Source organism: Apium graveolens, chromosome 8 (genome assembly GCF_009905375.1).
Source record: "Apium graveolens cultivar Ventura chromosome 8, ASM990537v1, whole genome shotgun sequence".
Taxonomy (NCBI): Eukaryota; Viridiplantae; Streptophyta; class Magnoliopsida; order Apiales; family Apiaceae; genus Apium; species Apium graveolens.
Genome location: NC_133654.1, coordinates 259,117,598 through 259,136,680, shown reverse-complemented (window position 1 = coordinate 259,136,680; position 19,083 = coordinate 259,117,598). Strand labels below are relative to the sequence as shown.

General features: G+C 33.6%; 1 long non-coding RNA gene across 1 annotated transcript; it reads right to left on the bottom strand.

The window, feature by feature from the left end:
• Positions 1–7,003: 7,003 nt before the first annotated feature.
• Positions 7,004–7,811, bottom strand: LOC141681012 (uncharacterized). Its single transcript, XR_012558478.1, has 3 exons — positions 7,623–7,811; positions 7,418–7,498; positions 7,004–7,249 (listed from the first exon to the last, which is right to left on the bottom strand). It is a non-coding gene; the product is annotated as an uncharacterized LOC141681012 (long non-coding RNA).
• Positions 7,812–19,083: the final 11,272 nt, after the last annotated feature.

The window sequence follows — 19,083 nt, the reverse complement described above, 5'->3', positions numbered from 1 at the left end:
CAGGCCCGGGAGCCTTATTTTTCTTCAATTTCTTCAAGGTATCAAGAATAATATCATCTGTAACTTGAGCACAAAGAAAAGTAGCATGGGCCTCAGTAAGGACCTTGCAATCCACAGGCTCCAAATCAATACGAGAGTGACCAATCTCGGGCCCCAACATGTTTTTGAAGTAATTGATTGCTAAGTTAGCACACGGTAACTGGCCCTGCATCATGGTTCCCGAATCCTCAAGAGCTAGCACCTTGTTATAATTCAACTTTGTTTTACATTGTTTGAGGAAACAAGAGTTATTTCCATCTGCAAGCCCCATCCACTTCACTCTAGATTTTTGAAGAAATAAAGATTCCTCCTCGACAAGAGCCATATTGAGCTTGATAATGAGGTCTTTTTCCAAAGTAAGAAGGGTGGGATCTCCATTATTGATCATACACATTTGGATATCCTCTAGATTAGCTCTTGCTATCAGGACATTAGAAGATACATTTCCATGATCCCTATTAAGCTGTCTAAGAAAAACTGGTTTCTTTTAACCTGGAAGCAAAACGATTATAGCAAGGGCCTGAGCATTGTAAAGACCAGGCTTTTTCAATAACATCATGAAACCCAGGAATATCGGCCATGAAGTTAAAGAACTGAAAATGTTTGTTGAGCTTTTGAAGTTGCATTGGATCTTCAAAAAAGATGGAATTGTGGTCCATGATGCCACGAGGTTTGACAAAAACATTTCCCTCGGTGAAAGAATTGAACCAATGACCATTAGCTATCATTCTAACTAAGCATTTTAGCACAGGGTTATTTTGACGCTTGTTGGTCCAAGTAAAAATATCCCCCATTATACGCACATTATCAAGGCCACAGTTAGCAAGACAATCTTTGAATGCTTGCATTGCTGGCATCCAATGTTCCCTGCTACTAGAAATTTCACCAAGACTAGTAACATAATTGAAATTACCAAGGAGGCACCAAAGTGATGTAGTATTACTCAAAGCCAAGTAATAATCCCATAGAGGAACTCAGTCTATTGCATTATTAAAAGCATACACAAACGATACTAAAAAGGAGATGTTCTTTTCTAGAAAAATAACATTACAAGTAATAACCTTGCTAGACATCGAGTGAATAGAAATATCCCACACACTGGGATTCCAACCAGCCCATACACGACCATTGTAATGATGATTATAGTTAAATAACCATTTCCAGTCCCTACGAATTTTCTTCGAAATACCCATAGCATTACCACTCTTGACTTTAGTTTCTAAAACTCCCAGGAGGTTAACTTTATTAGATAGAATAAAATTTTACAATCTTTTTTATGAGAGGCTTTGTTGATGCCCCTTACGTTCCAAGCTACAAAATTCATTTCAAACGTCTAAGGCTATGGGGCTGAACAGCCAGTGCAGGACTCTTTTTTTGTGCTGAAATTTTCCTGTTTACCACCTTTGTAAATCCATCTTCATCGATTAAATCAGACTTTGGAGCTTTAAGTTCAATGACAATGTGTACTTTTGGTGCAACAACTACTACAGGTGCAGGTGCTGTGCATACTGCAGATGCTGCGGGTGCTGCAAGTATAGTTATCACTCGTGTAGCATCCTTGCTACGACCTCTTCTTCTTTTTTAACCTGGTGATTTTGCTGCAATATTGGCAACAATTGTGCCCTCATTATTGGTAGTAGATTCTAATACAAGAGTTCCCACCGTTTGTTCCTCCAACTGAGTCGAAGTATTTACCAAATCATTGGTGTCAATTTATTTGCCAGATTCCCTGTCAAATTCCTCTAAGTTGTCAACATTATCTATGTTTCCTTCCTGTTGCTGAACATCTTCAAGAGTCTGATCACCATCCAAAACCAGATCACAGCCCAAGAATTCACCAAAAACCACAGGGTTAATATCTTCATTGTTTATATTAGTAGTAGCACTAGGACCATCATGTTGTACTTGGGCTAATTTATTAGAAGGCTGAATTTTCTTTGCCAATTTTGAAGCACCCTAAGTAGCTCCCCCCGGTCTTGGTCTAGGATACGGTTCGACAACATTAGGGTTATGAGGACACCTCGAGAAGGAGTTCCCAAATGCTTTACAGTGGCTGCAAGAGTAAGGTTACTGTGGGTAAACTATGTAAACCTTGACTAATTCCTCCTCACCAAACTCATTTTGAACTGGCACCCAAACAAAGTCTGACCTTGGGCTAGAATAGGACAACATCACCTGAATAGATGAATACTTAGTGGGTCCAAATCTTGAAGTTATTTCATCAAATTTCAATGGCAAACCCACTGCCTTTGCAATGTGAGTAAGACCATTCCGAGACCAATATGAATGTGGAACATCTTCCAGTTTCAACAAACAAGGAACTAATTCTATGACATTTTTCTTGAATTTGTTAGCATCCGTCCAAGGTAGTAAGTAAAGAGTTCAACCCCCCATAACAACTGAATTTAGGTTAAGAACATCATGCTCCTCCTTCTCAGAATTGAATTTGAATGTTAAATAGCCCTTGGAGCTATAAAACACTCTGCTCAAGCCATGATTTTTCCAATACTTGAAAGCTTGCTCACGTACAAAATGAAAATCGAAACTTCCCCCAATGAGATGCCCTATGATACTAGTACTCCAATTTTTACGAGAATTGGCAAGAAAATCCTTATGTGGTCTAACTGTTGCCGAACCATCCTCATGAACAGTAATTTTTGCATCATCATTAGGTGTGGGTTCCTTAGAAGGAATGCTCTTAGTTACAATAGAACTCCTGGTATTCTTATTTTTAGTATTAGCATCATAATTTGGTAAAGGTTCCGTGCTTGCACCAGACTCAAACACAATCTCCTTTGGAACATAAAATGTAAGTATACCATTTTGCACAGAGACACTATCATGTAAATCTTCCAAGGTAGGGGGGTTAGTAAGAACTGTACCTGGATTCTTAGTTGCCATAAAGGCTGAAAATTTAGTGGAACCCTTTGGGGAGTTATCCTTGCTAGGGCCAGAGTCATTCCTGGTAGAACCACCATCCAAGATTAATCTAGTTTCACCATAAATTCTTTGAGCCGTAGTAGTGACCACTCACTATTTCGAGCAGCTTCTACCAAGAATACTTGATGATCAATTGCTGGAAGAGCTAGCAAAGGGGGAGCCACGTAGTTGTGTCCAATGAAATTAGAAAATTCCTCCGAGTTCATGCTACCGGAGTTTTCAGAATTCCGGGACCCCATGAAGAATCAAGAAGATATGAAATATGGGTGTTGAAATGTAGGTAATGAGGGGGGGAAGCAGAAAGTACAGAGCGTGTATAGAGTTGAAGAAAATTCAGGTTAGAAGAAAATTCAGGTTGAAGAAAAGGAAGGAAGGACTGCTGGATAATAACATGCACTGGATATTAGATCTGTGTAATAGCTAGGCGGAAAATTGAAATTCTATAGAGAAGGAGGAGCTTCTCACTCTAGAACTCATCCTTCTGATTCCTTTTGTTTTATTCTTATTACTATCAACCTCAATTTATAGTGTTGTATACTTTTTTTTCCTCCTACAATCTTTGGTTCATTAGAAATAAAGTTTCAACAGAAATGAATATTTAGAAATAATAAAATACACATAACATAACACATACCCTGTATACACTTACACAACTAGGTACCTGCAGTAAGCACTTTCATCGTATATGCTTAACTTTTTATCTAATCTTGACCGTTAAGTGGATGATCGACAATTTCTCCGGTTCCATCTAAACACAAGTAGAAGCGACAATTTCTTATTGCTCTGTTTGGTCGAATCCTTTTTGAGATCCGACGGCAGCAAAATGTGGGCATGTTGCTGGTCAAACTACTCTTTGACTATTAAAAAGGAAAACCAGATATATTTATATTTTTCTAAAATTTTTGTCATATCACTAAATATACAGATCTTGACATCCGTGTGATTGGATCATTCATTAAAATTTTTAAAAATATAGAATCATGAATATGAGATTAAACACTAGTTAGAAGTACGGGTCAAATCACTAGTTAACTGTTAAAATAGCAAACCAAATATATTTATTTTTTTCAAAAAAATGTGTCATATCACTAAAATATACCGATCTTGACATCCGTACGGTTGGATCATTCATTAATGTTTTTAAAAATATCGAAACTTCAATATGAGATTAAACACTAGTTAGAAGTACTGATCAAACTACTCTTTGACTATTAAAAAGGCAATCCAAATATATTTATTTTTTCTAAAAAAATTTGTCATATCATTAAAATATACAAATCTTAACATTCGTACGGTTGGATCATTCATTAATATTTTTCAAAATTATGAATCATCAATATGGGATTAAACACTAGTTAGAAGTACGAGTCAAATTACTAGTTCACTGTTAAAAAAGCAAACCAGATATATTTATTTTTTTCAAAATTTTTTGTCATATCACTAAAATATACTGATTTTGACATCCGTACGGTTGGATCATTCATTCATATTTTTAAAAATATCGAAACATCAATATGAGATTAAACACTAGTTAGAAGTACTGGTAAAACTATACTTTGACTATTAAAAAGGCAAACCGAATATATTTATTTTTTTCTAAAATTTTAATCATATCAATATAATATATAAATCTTGAAATTTTAGTGATATGATAATTTTTTTGAAAAGATAAAAGAATTAGTCATTAGATATCAATTATTTTAACATATAATATATAATTAAACATAATTCTAAATTTCACCGCACATTCTTTTTAATAGAATTTATCATAAAATTGATAAAAATCATAATTTCAATTTTTTTATTATAATAGTGAGTTGTTAAAATGAATTATAAAATTAAAATATTTTAAGAAAAAAATTAACAAATTACATTACTTTTTATAGAATTTATCCATATTTTAATTTTCATAACAAAAAATATGCAATATATGAAGTGAATTTATAAATTGACACTCCTAAATTCAATTGATTGCGGTCGTATTTAGCTTGGCACGTCAGCAATCCGCGTGATTTAGATCTAACGTACCAAATTTAATTATCAAAAGATAATCCAACGGTGAGTATTATATTTTATAAATAAACTAAAAAATAATATTTTTCTAACTTAAAACCGTACGGCCCCTGTCATCCCCTGTTGTCGCCGTCCACCTCTCCCCCCTTTCCATCTTTTCTCAAACCCTTCAAACGCCTTCTTCATCCTCATCAAATCACAACAAAAACCTACACAAATAAATATACACACAAATAGAAAATATTTATTACTACAAACCAACATGTCTTCTTCTATGTACCCATCTATAGGCACCAAGGAAGTTGTAATTCAATTGAGTTGGGTCGTAAGCTTTATGGGAGTTTGCATTTGTTGGGTGATGTCGATTCATTTATTGAGACTAAATTGGTTGGTATGTTTGCAAAATGTGGGTTTATTGATGATGCACGGAAGATGTTTGATGAATTACGTGAGAGGGGTTTGTTTACTTAGCGTGCTATGATTGGTGGGGTTTCGAAGGAGAAGAGGTGGGGTGAAGTTTTGGAGCTTTTTTGTGAGATGGAGGAGGGTGTTGTTCAGGATGAGTTTTTGTTTGTGAAGATTTTGGATGCGTGTGGGAATTGTGGGGATTTGAGGACGACGAAGGTGATGCATTCGAGAGTGGTGAAATGTGGGATGGATTTTGGATGTTCGGTTTAATAATATGATGTTGGCTGCTTATGGAATGTGTGGGGATTAGAGGAGGAAGGGTGAAGTTAAAGAGCGGAATAGGTTGTTGGGATGATGTATAGTCGGTTTAGTGTTAAGGAAGTTAAGGGGGATGTGGTTTGGGGGAAATTGGGAATGAAGTGTCACCGAAGGAGATGGCGGTGGATGGAGTGAAAAAGGAGGAAATGGAGAGGAATTTAAGTTTGAGTTGCTGCTAGAGGTGAAGAAGAAGCCACTGAAAAGAAAATAGTAAATGAACAATGGCGGTGATCGAAGCTCACCGGAAACTGAAAATTTTCCGGTGAGATTTTTTTTTTAAAATCTGATGCTCGTTAATTCGACCGCAATAGGTCGAATTTATAACAATGTTTTCAACCGTATACAGTCGAATTTATAGTTTAGGCGGACTTTTTAAATTTTTTCAAAAATTCAATTTTTTGGGCGGGATTTTCAAAATTTAGGTGAAAAAAAATTTGACCGCTTTCGGTCGAATTTAAGAGGTCATATTTAACCGCTCCTATACTAAATACGACCGGTCTACTGATTATGACTCGAGCATTTACTACCGGCCCAAAAAATGGTTGTAATTACTTAAATACAACCGGATCCGGTTGTATTTAACTAAATACAACCGTTTTTTGGGCGGTTGTATTTAGCCATTTTTTTTGTAGTGATTGTTATATTTAAAGTTAAATTTGGTAAGTCAGATATAATTCAATGGCTCAAGTGGCACTAAATTCAACGGTTTCATGTCATATTTAAGAGTGTTAATTTATATATTCAACTGAGTTCCATTGAATTTATCACTCATTTTATGTTATAAATATTAAATTTTCTTATAATTTTTAGGAAATAAATATAACAATTAACTCTTCTCTTTCTTACAAATATTATAATGTTATAAATTCATAATTTATTTTTAACATCTCATTATTTTAATAAAACTTTAAAATCATTATTTTGGTCGACTTTATTATAAATTTCACCAATAAGAGTATGCAAAGAGAAGTGCTAATTTTAGAGTCAGATAATCTTACCTAAAAATATTTTACAAGAAAGAGAGGTGGAGATCACAGTTTCTAGTTTTCATTTAAATACATATTAAATTATGTTTAGTCATTCATTTCACTAATATTATGTTCTTTTGAGTATGTGTGAGGATTAAGAAGTATATTTTGTTAATTTTTTAGTGATAATACCATTAAAATGCTGGAAGTATATATACTTTTAAGCTAGATTAGTTATTTGTCCTTTTGTAATGATTAAAAAGTTTAAGAAAGACAAAAAACATTATAAAATATGGATTGTTTCTATAACACCAGTGTTCTTTTTTTGATAACTACTTGCTCTAAAAAAATTCAATTTACACAATGGTCTAACATCTAACATTTAGCGATACTATTTCATAAACAATAAAAAATAGATTGTTGATTCTGGTTGTTATTGATTTCTTTTGAACTCTTGGCAGCTGATGAATCTCTGGTCACCATGAATTTCCTATAGCTCTCCAAGAGCCCTTGATGGATTGTGATTGGAAAGCCCTTGATCACAATTAAGGCAGCATCACGTCCTGTCATTTAAACATATATCACAAAACATCAAAAAGCTGTGTGACAACAATCCAAAACGTCTGATTTATTCCCTTTAAATTCTCATATTAGTTTTTGGTGACCACAAGACAGAAGATTTACGCAAATATATAAAAAGAAAATAATAACACACGTATGGATGACCTTACTTGCGCTTCCTTGAAGTCTTCCCCTGTGATCGACTAAGAGCCCTCTAATTTGATGTATCATGAATAATCTTTTTATATAGCCTATTCATGATATATACAAACAGGAAAAAGAAATTAATAAGAATTAGAAGTCACTCTTCTGTAACACAATAGACTGATATGATAATAAATATAAATTTCTTGAGTTATCTATCTATTTGTATACCTTTTGGCACAATAACTAGGAGATCATCTTCTGATGTGCTATCCCCGCCATCATCAGAACTCAACTGGCCATGAATTAAGATCTACGATCCGATCGGCTTTGTTAACCGCCTGAACCTTGAAAGCCTAAAAAACTATAGGAAAGTAAGATGTGTATATATATACCCTAAGTTTTTATCTAGCTTATGTGTTTCATCTTCTTTGACTACAAAAGCTGCCGCATTTCCCTTATATGTAGGGCTGGGAGGTAGGGTGCACCCTCATGACCTGTTTCTAGAAGATGGGCCTTTACTGCATCTAGAACCTTCTTACATATGGACATGTCCAATTTAAATGTGAAGCCCAAATTAATTTTTCTTATAGATAAGCCTCTCTATTTCAACTATGAAATCCACATTAATTATGGTTTATTTTCTCACTTATTTATAATTTTCTTTTTTCTTCAAAATCCTTTTAAATCGCTACTTTTTATAATTCACAATATGTTTTAATATTTATTTACAATTATATCGTTGACAAATCCACCTTCCATTTGAAAAATCTAATTACACATATTTATTTGTCAAAATATGATAAAAATATCAGTGTTTGTTAGATTTATTTTCTCAATTATTATTGGTTAAATGTCTAATTTAAAATGAATTAGACTTTAAAATTTGATCATTCTTGAAGGTGATAAATGGAAACTAGCTATATTTCATGTTCTATCATATAATACTAGCTTCTTTACTTTCTTAGAATGGTTAGAACTGAACTTTAATGTCCAATAAGTGCAATCTTATAAATTTTACAATATTCTCAATATTGAATAAATGATGCAATCTCATGATAATAGAAAGTAACGTAATATTTTTCGTAGGATCTTTCTACTTTTTAGAATTTATTTGCACTTTATACCCATCTTCATTGCACATGTCACATTTTGTCCTGTTATTTTTCTTGTAACATAACATGCGATCTTTCTCGCAAGTATGAATCTTTCACACTTCATATTCAATAATTCAATCGTCTTTGGCGTATTGTAGTACTTCACAAGTAATTTAAGATTATCAAGCAATACAAATCCAATAAGCTGAGACAAGTCATCCACTGTTACTACAGTTATGGTTATTTTTTCAATGAAACGGCTTCATACGAACTTTGATGCATTGTTTTGATAAATTGATTCAAAAGTAGTATTCACCATCTTATAAAACAAAATTATTATTTCATTTTATTCTTCATCAAAATTCTAACAATTTACTAAATCTTCGTGCTTAGTGGTATTGCTTTCAGAGAGGATCCCTCGAACATCCCATTAACAACTGTGAATTTCTGGATTCAAATCCAGGATTTGCCAATTGGGTTTATGTCGGAATCCATTGGTAGATAGCTTGGGAATTTTTTTGGTACATTAATCGAATATGATCCTAATAACAACAGGGAATATGGAAGGATTTTATGCATGTCAGAATTCAGGTGGACGTTAGGAAACCTCTCAAGAGAAGGAAGAAGGTGACTAGGAAAAATGCAGCAGACTTCATTGTCCATTATAAGGGAAAAATGCAGCAGACTTCATTGTCCATTATAAGTATGAAAAACTTGGTGACTTTTGTTTCAGATGTAGCATGCTATCACACACTGAGCGATTTTTCCAAAGGAAATTTAGTTGTTAGGAAGGTGCGGAAGAGAAGGAATGGGGAGCGTGGTTGCCAGCTCAGCCACGTAGGGTGGCCGAAAAAAGTAAATGGCTCTGAGAGGAGGGAGATGATGACTGGGGGGAAAGGTTTGGAAAGGATAACAAATTCCAGGCTTTTCCGGAACATCAGGTGTGGAATTTTGGGAAGCTGGTTATTTATGAGCGCAAAAATCGAAAAAACAATAAATAAAAGTCTATTATTAAGGAAGTTTGGAATTCAAGTGATATCACTCAGGTAGTGGGATATAATTCAAAAAGTTTAAATGTCACCTGTGGATGAGGAACTTATTGGGCTGGACTTGGAGGAAAGAAAACATAGAAGATTTGGGTCATTTTGTACTGATACTATGGATGCTAATAACTTTGGGCTTTATCATACATAATCTGTTCTTTCTAATGGTGATTTTATAGACTATGGATGCTAATAACTTTGGGCAGGAGGTTGGAGAACCCTCGGACAGTGCGAGTTTTACGCGATCTCGTTAAGGATCGTACACCTGATGTTCTATTTCTTTCAGAAACAATTTCTACAGCTAGTAGAATAGAGAGTCTTCGTATTCAGTTAGGGTTTTCTCAGTGCTTTTCGGTGGATAGAGTGGGTCACGGTAGTGGTTTAGCAGTATTCTGGAAATATTATGCTACGTGTCAAGTGTCAGGTTTCTCTCAAAATCACGTCGACATTGAATTCCTAGACAACAATGGCGTATGTTGGAGACTGACATGCTTTTATGGTTATCCTGAAAGACATAACCGGAAGAAGTCTTGGGATTTAATCAGAAGGTTGGCTAACTCTCTTAAGTGCCTTGGGTTATATTCGGGGATTTTAAAGATTTGATTTATAAGGAGGACAAATGGGGTAGAACTGATCACCCTTGGAGTCTCATGGAGGGGTTTGGCTTAGCTTTGGAGGACTGTTATTTCACATAAATTGATTTACATGGAGGAAAGTATACATGGGAGAAGTGTTGAGGTAAGTAGGATTGGGTCCGTGAAAAATTGGATCGTGCTTTTAGGACGGTAAGCTGGCTAAACAAATTTTTCATTGTGTAACATATCTGTTCATCATACTACAAGGTCTGATCACGAGCCAATTCAGCTAGAGCTTGTATGTTCAACAATGTCGCATAGGCGGTTCCAGTTTAAATTCAAAAATGTTCCTGAAGGAGCATCAATTGGAACTACTCAAACAATCTCATCCGCCATTGAGATTCCACCACACCCACTCTAGGGGTCAACCCTAAAAACTGGATTCTGAACGTTGCATTGGTTGCACAATCTACGGGTTTTGAGATGTCAATTGTGGTACACCATAGGCCAATAAACCTCACATATTGGATGCCATTATACTCTGAGACTGTAATTGTTAAAAGTCAACAAGAATCATTCAAAGTTTGAACTTTATAACTAATTTATATTCTATTTTTTATGAAATAAGCAATTTCAAGAAATTAAATTAAACATTTTATAGCAATTTTAAGAAATTAAATTAAACATTTTATAGAAATAAATAATAAAATTTAATTTTTTAGAAACACAATATGTAATATATAAAAAAAATTCTTAGTGTATATATATATATATGTATTGATAAGGAATAAAATAAACCAGAATTGCGTAATTAATATTGTATTAATTAGACTTAATATGGTCCATAAGTAAAGCACATTAAATAAGGTCTGAAACCTTAAATATTTATTATTTTGTAAATAATAAATATTGTGAAAATCAACTATTAAATAATATTCTATTGAGGGTATAATTTCTTGGAGTTTGGCGTCCAGGAAACATGAAAGGACAAAGAATCAACTTCCTGTATTCTAGGACTCCAAAGTCCAATCTAGGTCTGAGACTTATTGACCAAGTCTCCTAGCCCGAACCTAATTCAAGATTATCCATGCCTATATAAGGGGTCTCACCGCATAGATTAAAACTATTTGTTTGACTTGATCTTGGCATAGAGTAAGGTGCGCCTCTTGTGAAGGCAGATTTGAGTCACGAACTATGAGAGCAGTCAATCAAGGGCCTTGAGCTCAAGAAGCCTAGAATTAATTACGAACTAGTTTTTACCCATAAAATTTGGCATCATCTGTGAGAAGAAGACAACAACCATGGTAACCATACGAAGCAGAAATAACGTTCCTGAAAAAGCATCAACTGGAACTACTCAAACAATCTCATCTTCCATTAAGATTCCACCTCACCCACCTACTTTCAAGGGACGGCGAATCCTATCATACCCCAATATGGATCTCAGCCAATCCCGACTCTAGGGCGAACCCTCAAAACTGAACTCTGAATGCTCATTTGGGGTACAATCTACGGGTTTTGAGATATCAACTGTTGTGCACCGTAGGACAATAAACACCACCTATGGGATGCCATTATACTTTGAGACTGGAGGAAGTAGGCTGCCCCTGATGCCTCAACTGCAACCATGGAATGATCCTAATTATAATAGAGGTCCTCCACCAATCAATAATGAACGAGATGTTCCTAGACCCTATATAATTGAGGATAGCGGAGAATCAACTAACGAGGATGCTCATCATAGGAGGAGATGTAGAGACAAAGAGCCCGTTGGATGTAGGCGCCCCGAGCCCGTTATAGGTAGGCGCCCTGAGCTTTAGAAAACTCAAGGGGTAACATCCCAGACTTTTGATAAAAGGATACATGCTCATGAAGCAGAAATCCTAAGGCTTAAGAGAGATATGCAGATTAGTCAGGCTAAACAGCCACCTTGAACAAATCAAGCTAGAGGAACTAAAGGAGTTACTCAAGTCATCGACTTGGAGGACACTCTCAGAAGAAAAATGACGAATTTCTCTCGAGGAAATGCCACCTTTTACAGCGGAGATCATGAATACCAATATCACAAGGAAGTCCAAGATGCTCACCATAAAAGCCTATGATGGGACTGGGGATCCGGCAAATCATGTCAGCACTTTCTCTAATTGACTGATGTTGCAACCCGTGAATGATGCTATTAAATATCGGGTTTTTCCTCAAACCTTATCGGGGATGGCCCAAAGGTAGTATACCTATTTTCCCCTGAATTTGATTAGATCCTCCAGAGAATTAAATCAGGCTTTCATCCAATGATTCATCAGCAAGAAGGTGCAAACGAAAAGTTCTGCTTCTCTTATGTGCATTGTGAATGGAGGAAAGGAATCCCTTAGGGACTACTTGAATCATATCACAGAGGAGGCTTAAAGGTCCCATATCTTGATAATAAGATGGCCAAGATTACTTTGCACCAAGGGACCAATGATATGTTCTTTAAAATGTCTCTAGCAAAACGTCCACCAGAGAACACGCTACAACTCCAACGTAGAGCAGGAAAGTATATCCAAGTTGAGGAAAGTATGAACAAGACAGTGGTAAATAACGAGCCCGCTGGTGGAAAGAAGCATAAAACATACCAGAAATGTAATGTAAAGGATAAGTATATTTGGGTTAACACAGATTCTGATTCATCACCAAAGAAGGGTGGACCCAGGAAAAGATTCACTAAATATGCTAGACTAAATTCTCCTAAGAGTCAGATCCTGATTGAAATTGAAAGGGATAGAGATGTTCCTGGCCAAAGCCTTTGAAGGATGATTCTGCCAAGTTGGATACAAGAAACTATTTTCGATCTCACAAGGATGCTGGCCATTACACCAATGAGTACCGATAGTTGAAAGACGAGATTGAGTTCCTTATTCGAAAAGGAAGATTGAGTATGTATACTGGAGATGGTGAGTGGGTAGAAATGAAAAATAATGAGAGAGAAAAAATTGATGAACGAAGGAAGGATCAAGATGATCAGGGGCGAAACCACCAATAATGAGGCCCGGTGATCAATATGATCTTTGCAGGACCAACTTAATTAGAATTACATTACATCATATATTTACAATTAGTCATCCAATTCCCGATTTTCTATCGAGTCATCATGATCTCTAAATGAATAACACCATCACTATCTATCTTAAGAATCTCATAAAAATGTTACGAAAATCTCATCAGTTGATTGACTACTCATTCAACAGCCATCCCTTAGGTTGATTAGCCATTGAAGGCTACAAAGATACTTAACAAAATTATGTTATATGTTTTGCTAATTATCAAGATACATGTATGATTTCTAAGAGTGCCTATAAACACTTTAAAATCATAAAATAATATCTCCCAAAAATAGATCAGAAGTCAATCGCAAAATCTCATGCTTCCTCTGAGCACAATCATAATTTATAATCTCTCTCTCTCTTCATTCCTCTCTCTCTCATAAGCATGTGTATGTATATACACTGTGATTCTCTGATCATACTTACCTGACCTTATTTAATTATATCCATTATAATGTCGATATGTAAAATATATGTAGGCACACAGAGAGATATATATGGAGGGAGTGGGAGAGAGATGCACTATATGAGAAGAGTGGATAAAATACAATGAAGGAAAAAAATTAGGATATTATAATTTGTATATGATTATGTTTGGATGTAAAAAATTAGATAAGTCAGCAAATATTCTATGTACACCAATCAAACCTGTTAAACAATTTATCAGTGCAGAACTATGTATTTTTTATTGATAATATTGCATGATATTATACTACATGACAAAGTATGTAATTGTAGTACAATACAAGTAGTTTAAGGTTTAATATTTGATTGGTCTATAATGTAGACAACACAAGATGAGTAAAGTAAGGATCAACACTTTAATGTCTCATCTACAGCCACTAAAAGTGTTCGTGCACGGTGGCCACCTATAATTGCGAAAGAAAAGGCTACGCGCTTCTGGGTATGAAATGAGTAAAAAGACAATGATGTAAATATAAATATTAGATTTATGAGGGAGATTCATCTTTTTTTAGAGATGGGGATCGGTTTATAATTTTCTTATTAATAAATAATTAAATTATGTTTAGTTTTAGTGTTTCATTTCACTATTATTATTTTTTTTAGTATGAGTGAGGATGGAGAAGTATATTTTGATGATTTTTAGTGTTAATAAGATAAGAATGCTATTATAATCATATTTAACGGTGTAGTAGAATATTTTCAACCACCGTCAATCAAAAATGAGTCTGCTACTTCTTAATAGTAGTAAAAACACTCTACTTTCCTATTTTCTCAATGATTACTCAAACCATTCAACCTCTTTAAACTTTAGACCTAGAATTATAAAATTATAAATGTCCAATCACTAGAATTTTCATTATAGTATATTTTTATTTTTTTCACAGTTTATTACGAATTTTCACTTTATAACTACTATATAAAATAATTTTATAAAGACATGACATAAATTTGTATAAGAATTTAGTTCCAAAATAATGAGATCGGGACTTTTGTGTAGTAATATATTTTATGGAAAGATTGGTGTCATAGTTAAATATAATATGGATTCTAGGAGTGAAATATATAATGATATCGATAATCGAAAGAAGAAATATGAGTGTATCTCAAAATTACTTATTGGGTAAAAAAAAGTTGCTTAGGGTCTATCCATGTGATCAAGTCATTAAGTCTTTACCAGAACATTAATAATGGAAGTATTTTTTAACCGAGTACCCGTGTAATAAGTTTTCCTGGGTTCGCCAAGAAATTCTGGTGAAAGTACATGGTAATTCAAGTCTGGGTCAATATATATATATACACCTCCTATATAAGTTGTACGACACTTACTTTACCGTGTCTTTTCACCATCAGAAAGGGAAGGGAACGAATAAAAACTACTTCCATGAGTACATAGTTTAAAAATACTTCTATTTTGACCAATCTAGTAACAATCCACTGGATTGATTATAATGATCCTAAAAAGTTTTTTAACAAAATTAAGTGATTCCGAGATACACTTACACTTCCTCTTTTGATTACAAACATATCACCATCGATGATGATTCTCAGAATCTATATCACAATTGTGGAAAACCCTTTTATTTTCATCAAATTTATTTATATGCACAAAACTTTAGCTTAACACATTGTTTTGGCATTGATCATTTCCTAATTATGTTTTCTAGAAAGTATTTGTACCTAAGTGTTATTTTCCTTCACTGTACCAATTTTGGCTTCCATGACCTTGTTCGACTTAATTTATTCTAAAGTTTTTTTTAAAAAAAAGAATAATCAAAGGTATGTGTACTATTGAATCAAAGTTATTATCTGGACGTCACATTTTTTGGTGCTTATTTAGAATTATTATTATTTACGCTACTTTATCAATAGTGTCGACCTGGGAATTTATTGATTTATTTGTTGAAAAGTTAAACTATCTTTTCAACTATTATTAGACATAAAAATGAACCGAGCCGAGTCAAGTTTTCTTCGAACCGAGACGAGGTTAGGTTTTTTAAGACGAGCTGAGCCGAGTCGGACCGAGTTTAAGAACATACCAGTTTTATTATTTTAAATTATTGAGACATTTATAATTTTAAAAATCCTATATTACTTTTTAAAATTTTGATGTCGAAATTTTATTAAGTTCAAATGTTTTTACATAAATTTGGTTTTTAAAAATTATAAATTACCTCGTGATAAAAATGTTGAATAGTTACCTTGGGGAAAAGCTAGGTATTTAATTTAGAAACATACTCTTTTTTTGAATTAATTAAATTATTAATAAATGGTGATAAAAATATGTATTTTATGATTAATAATTTTTTATTATTTTTATCTGAGTTGAGTTAGTCGAGTTCGAGTAGATCGTCCGAGCCAATTCCAAGCTAAATCAGCTGAGTCCGAACCGAACAAAGAGAAAGAGCGTCTCAGCTCATTTACTCATCTCTGAACTTGATTTCATGTTCAAGATCATCTCTTTTACGGAAATGAATTGAACTGAGTTTCATTTAAATAGGTTGATCCCGAATTTTGTTCATGAACCATTATGTTGATTTGCAACCCTAACTATATTGTGTGAGGAGTTATTATCTTCAATATTAGAATGATAGAATAGAAGAATAACGGATTAAATTCTTTGTTACTAGATTATCGAGTGAAAAGGCCTTCCCCTTTTTTCTTTGACATTGATTCCATGTGCCACATATAAGCCTTTAAATAAGCTTGAAGTATAGCGGTTCCCTTTTCTCTCAACTACTTATCTACAAAATTCTAGCCACTTTTTTCATCATTAATTTAAATTTCATGAACTCATCTAGAGGCCTTGAATTTTCTTTCAAAATAAATAAATTAAATTCCCCAATTTTCCTATTAAAATCATAAATAAATGTTCGATAAAATATGTGATTGCCAAGTGCTTAGAACTTGAATTTTTAAGTATGTATAGTAATATTTTATACCCAATAAAAATCATTCAAATTATGAATATAATAAATATTATTGACTATGCAATATTTAAATCTAAAATATGTGATTCTCGGTTATAGTTACACAATAACTTTTTTTTTGTACTTATGGATTATACTTCTCGAATAAAAATGTTGAGTACTTTAAAATAGTATTATCAAGATATACATGAGTAGAGTATGTGAAGTTGTTCTAATAGCATGATACTGGTAACCAATGACTCCCCCTCTATTTCATTCATCTCAGTTTGTGCTTCTATTTCCATGAAACTCAAATCATTCAATTGTTGATTGGAGTCTTTAAGCAACTAGGGTATATTAAAACTTCTATTTACAATTACCTCTTTATGAAAAATTATTCACTAGGCTAAAATGGCAGAGTCTATATATATTTCAACATATTAAGGAGAAATAAAATGAAAGAATTGTTTATCCCATGTAATTTCATAATCACTTAGAGGCTATTCGTCTTCTAAAAAAATAGTGTTTACTTAATTCTTTTCCAAAGAATTCTATCTCTTCATATAGATGCATTTCCATGGTCAAGGTATTGTCAGTGTATCTTAACAAAAAATACTATAAAGCATAAAATCTGACGTAACATAGTTGTTGTTGTGATTCGAGGTCGCAAAGAATGGCAAGAAGGCTAAGCTAGAATTAAAGCATGATCATGTCAGTGACCGTGGGGTAATTATAAACAATTAATGACAATAATAGCACAACGAGAACAATATAGTAGCACTGGGTGATCATGTTGTTTTTGGACTGTATGCTCATATAAAACTAAAGAAATACAACATGTTTTGGCATGTAGCATTTAGAGACTTTGAAGGTTAATGTTGATGACCATATTATCTTCCTTTTTTATTTAATATTCAATTCTAATTTAGATTTTTTTATTTTATTTTATGGTTTTGCATCCGGACATTAAACTAAAAGATTTTTCTCTTTTCTTTCTTGTGGATTTAAGAATTCTTCCTTGTGGATTCAATGTCTTCTAGACTTTAAGGTGTGTAAGGATTCCCAATGTAATAGTTATTTTGAGAATTAGCTCTTATTTTTTCTAGGATTTTGTGGTGTGTCAATAAGAATTATGGAAGGGTTTTTCCTGTCTTTTTTTATTACCTAATTTACTTTGGAAGATCCAATTAAGAAAGAAGATCTTCGAGAGTTTACGATAACTTTAATAACGGTTTTGGAGGTTTTCACGATACATTAATATCCAAAATGAATAACAAAAAACAAGCACTATAGAAGTAAAAGAGATAAAAATAGAGTCTTTCGAGGCAGAAAATATCATTTGGGTTAGCCAGTTAACCCATGATTATTTTCTAAAATTTTCTTCTCTTATTCTATAAAGGCTGAAGATTGACAAGAATGCTTAGAATGAGTTGCACCATATCCCATCCCATTTTTATTTTTTTTGCTAAAAATATCCCATCCCATTTAGCCTAATAGTCTGTAAAGTTAATATGAAATACATTGCATACTTGACTTTAGTTGTATTGGAATAAATGAATATATTTAAATTACAATTACACATTTTAGAGTTGGTTATTTTGGCGGGAAACTTAGTTTAACAAACTAAGTTTTGTATATAGATAAGATTAGATTGTACAGTGAGACTCAATTGACTTCTCTTCTGATTAATGACTTTCATATTATAAATATACATACAACATATTATGTCTATACATTATCTCTGGATCTTCATCTCTGATCTGCAATTATGAAACCAGATTGATTAATATTCGTGAATTCTCTCATGGTATCAGAGCAAGTCGGTAACGATCTTGCTGTTACTGTTGAAATTTCTTCCATATCGATGTATAATCGACTCAAAACCCTAATTTATATCATTTAGCTCACATTCGACCATGGGAAATTCGCCTAATGACAATGATACTGTAAGAGCTAATATACCATTATTTGAGGGTCTCAGGGAGTTGTTGAGTTTCTAGATTAGGTAATTGATGTTGATAATTTTTCAATATCGATAATTTTATTAATGTCACGGGTCTTCCTAAAAATATGCAGACTGTGACAACTCGGGTTAAATCCCGAGCATTTTTCAAAACCGGGTCCCGTCCCGATTGCGAGTCTGAAATAATTAGAAGCTTGTTATCCTAATTACAACCAACTTGGATAAACAACAAGTCCACCATAGGCCACCAAAAGATCACGATTTATTGGTGCATATAGTAGTAGTACTTTACCATATAAATTGAACAAAAGTCCCAAATCTTATTGATGTGGGATTAGGATGTTACAAGCTCCCCTACCAAAACTTTTAACATTCTCATAAGGTTTAAATGAATAGCCCATAGAAACAAGATTATACATCTCGATCCATTATGGGATAATACCGACTGGCGTCATGTCCCCACCTCAGAATCTCAATCCATTTTAAGATAATACCACCAGCCTTTGTCTTCCCACCTTCGATAACCTAACGAATCAAGATTTAGAGAGTCAGCTCTTTTACCA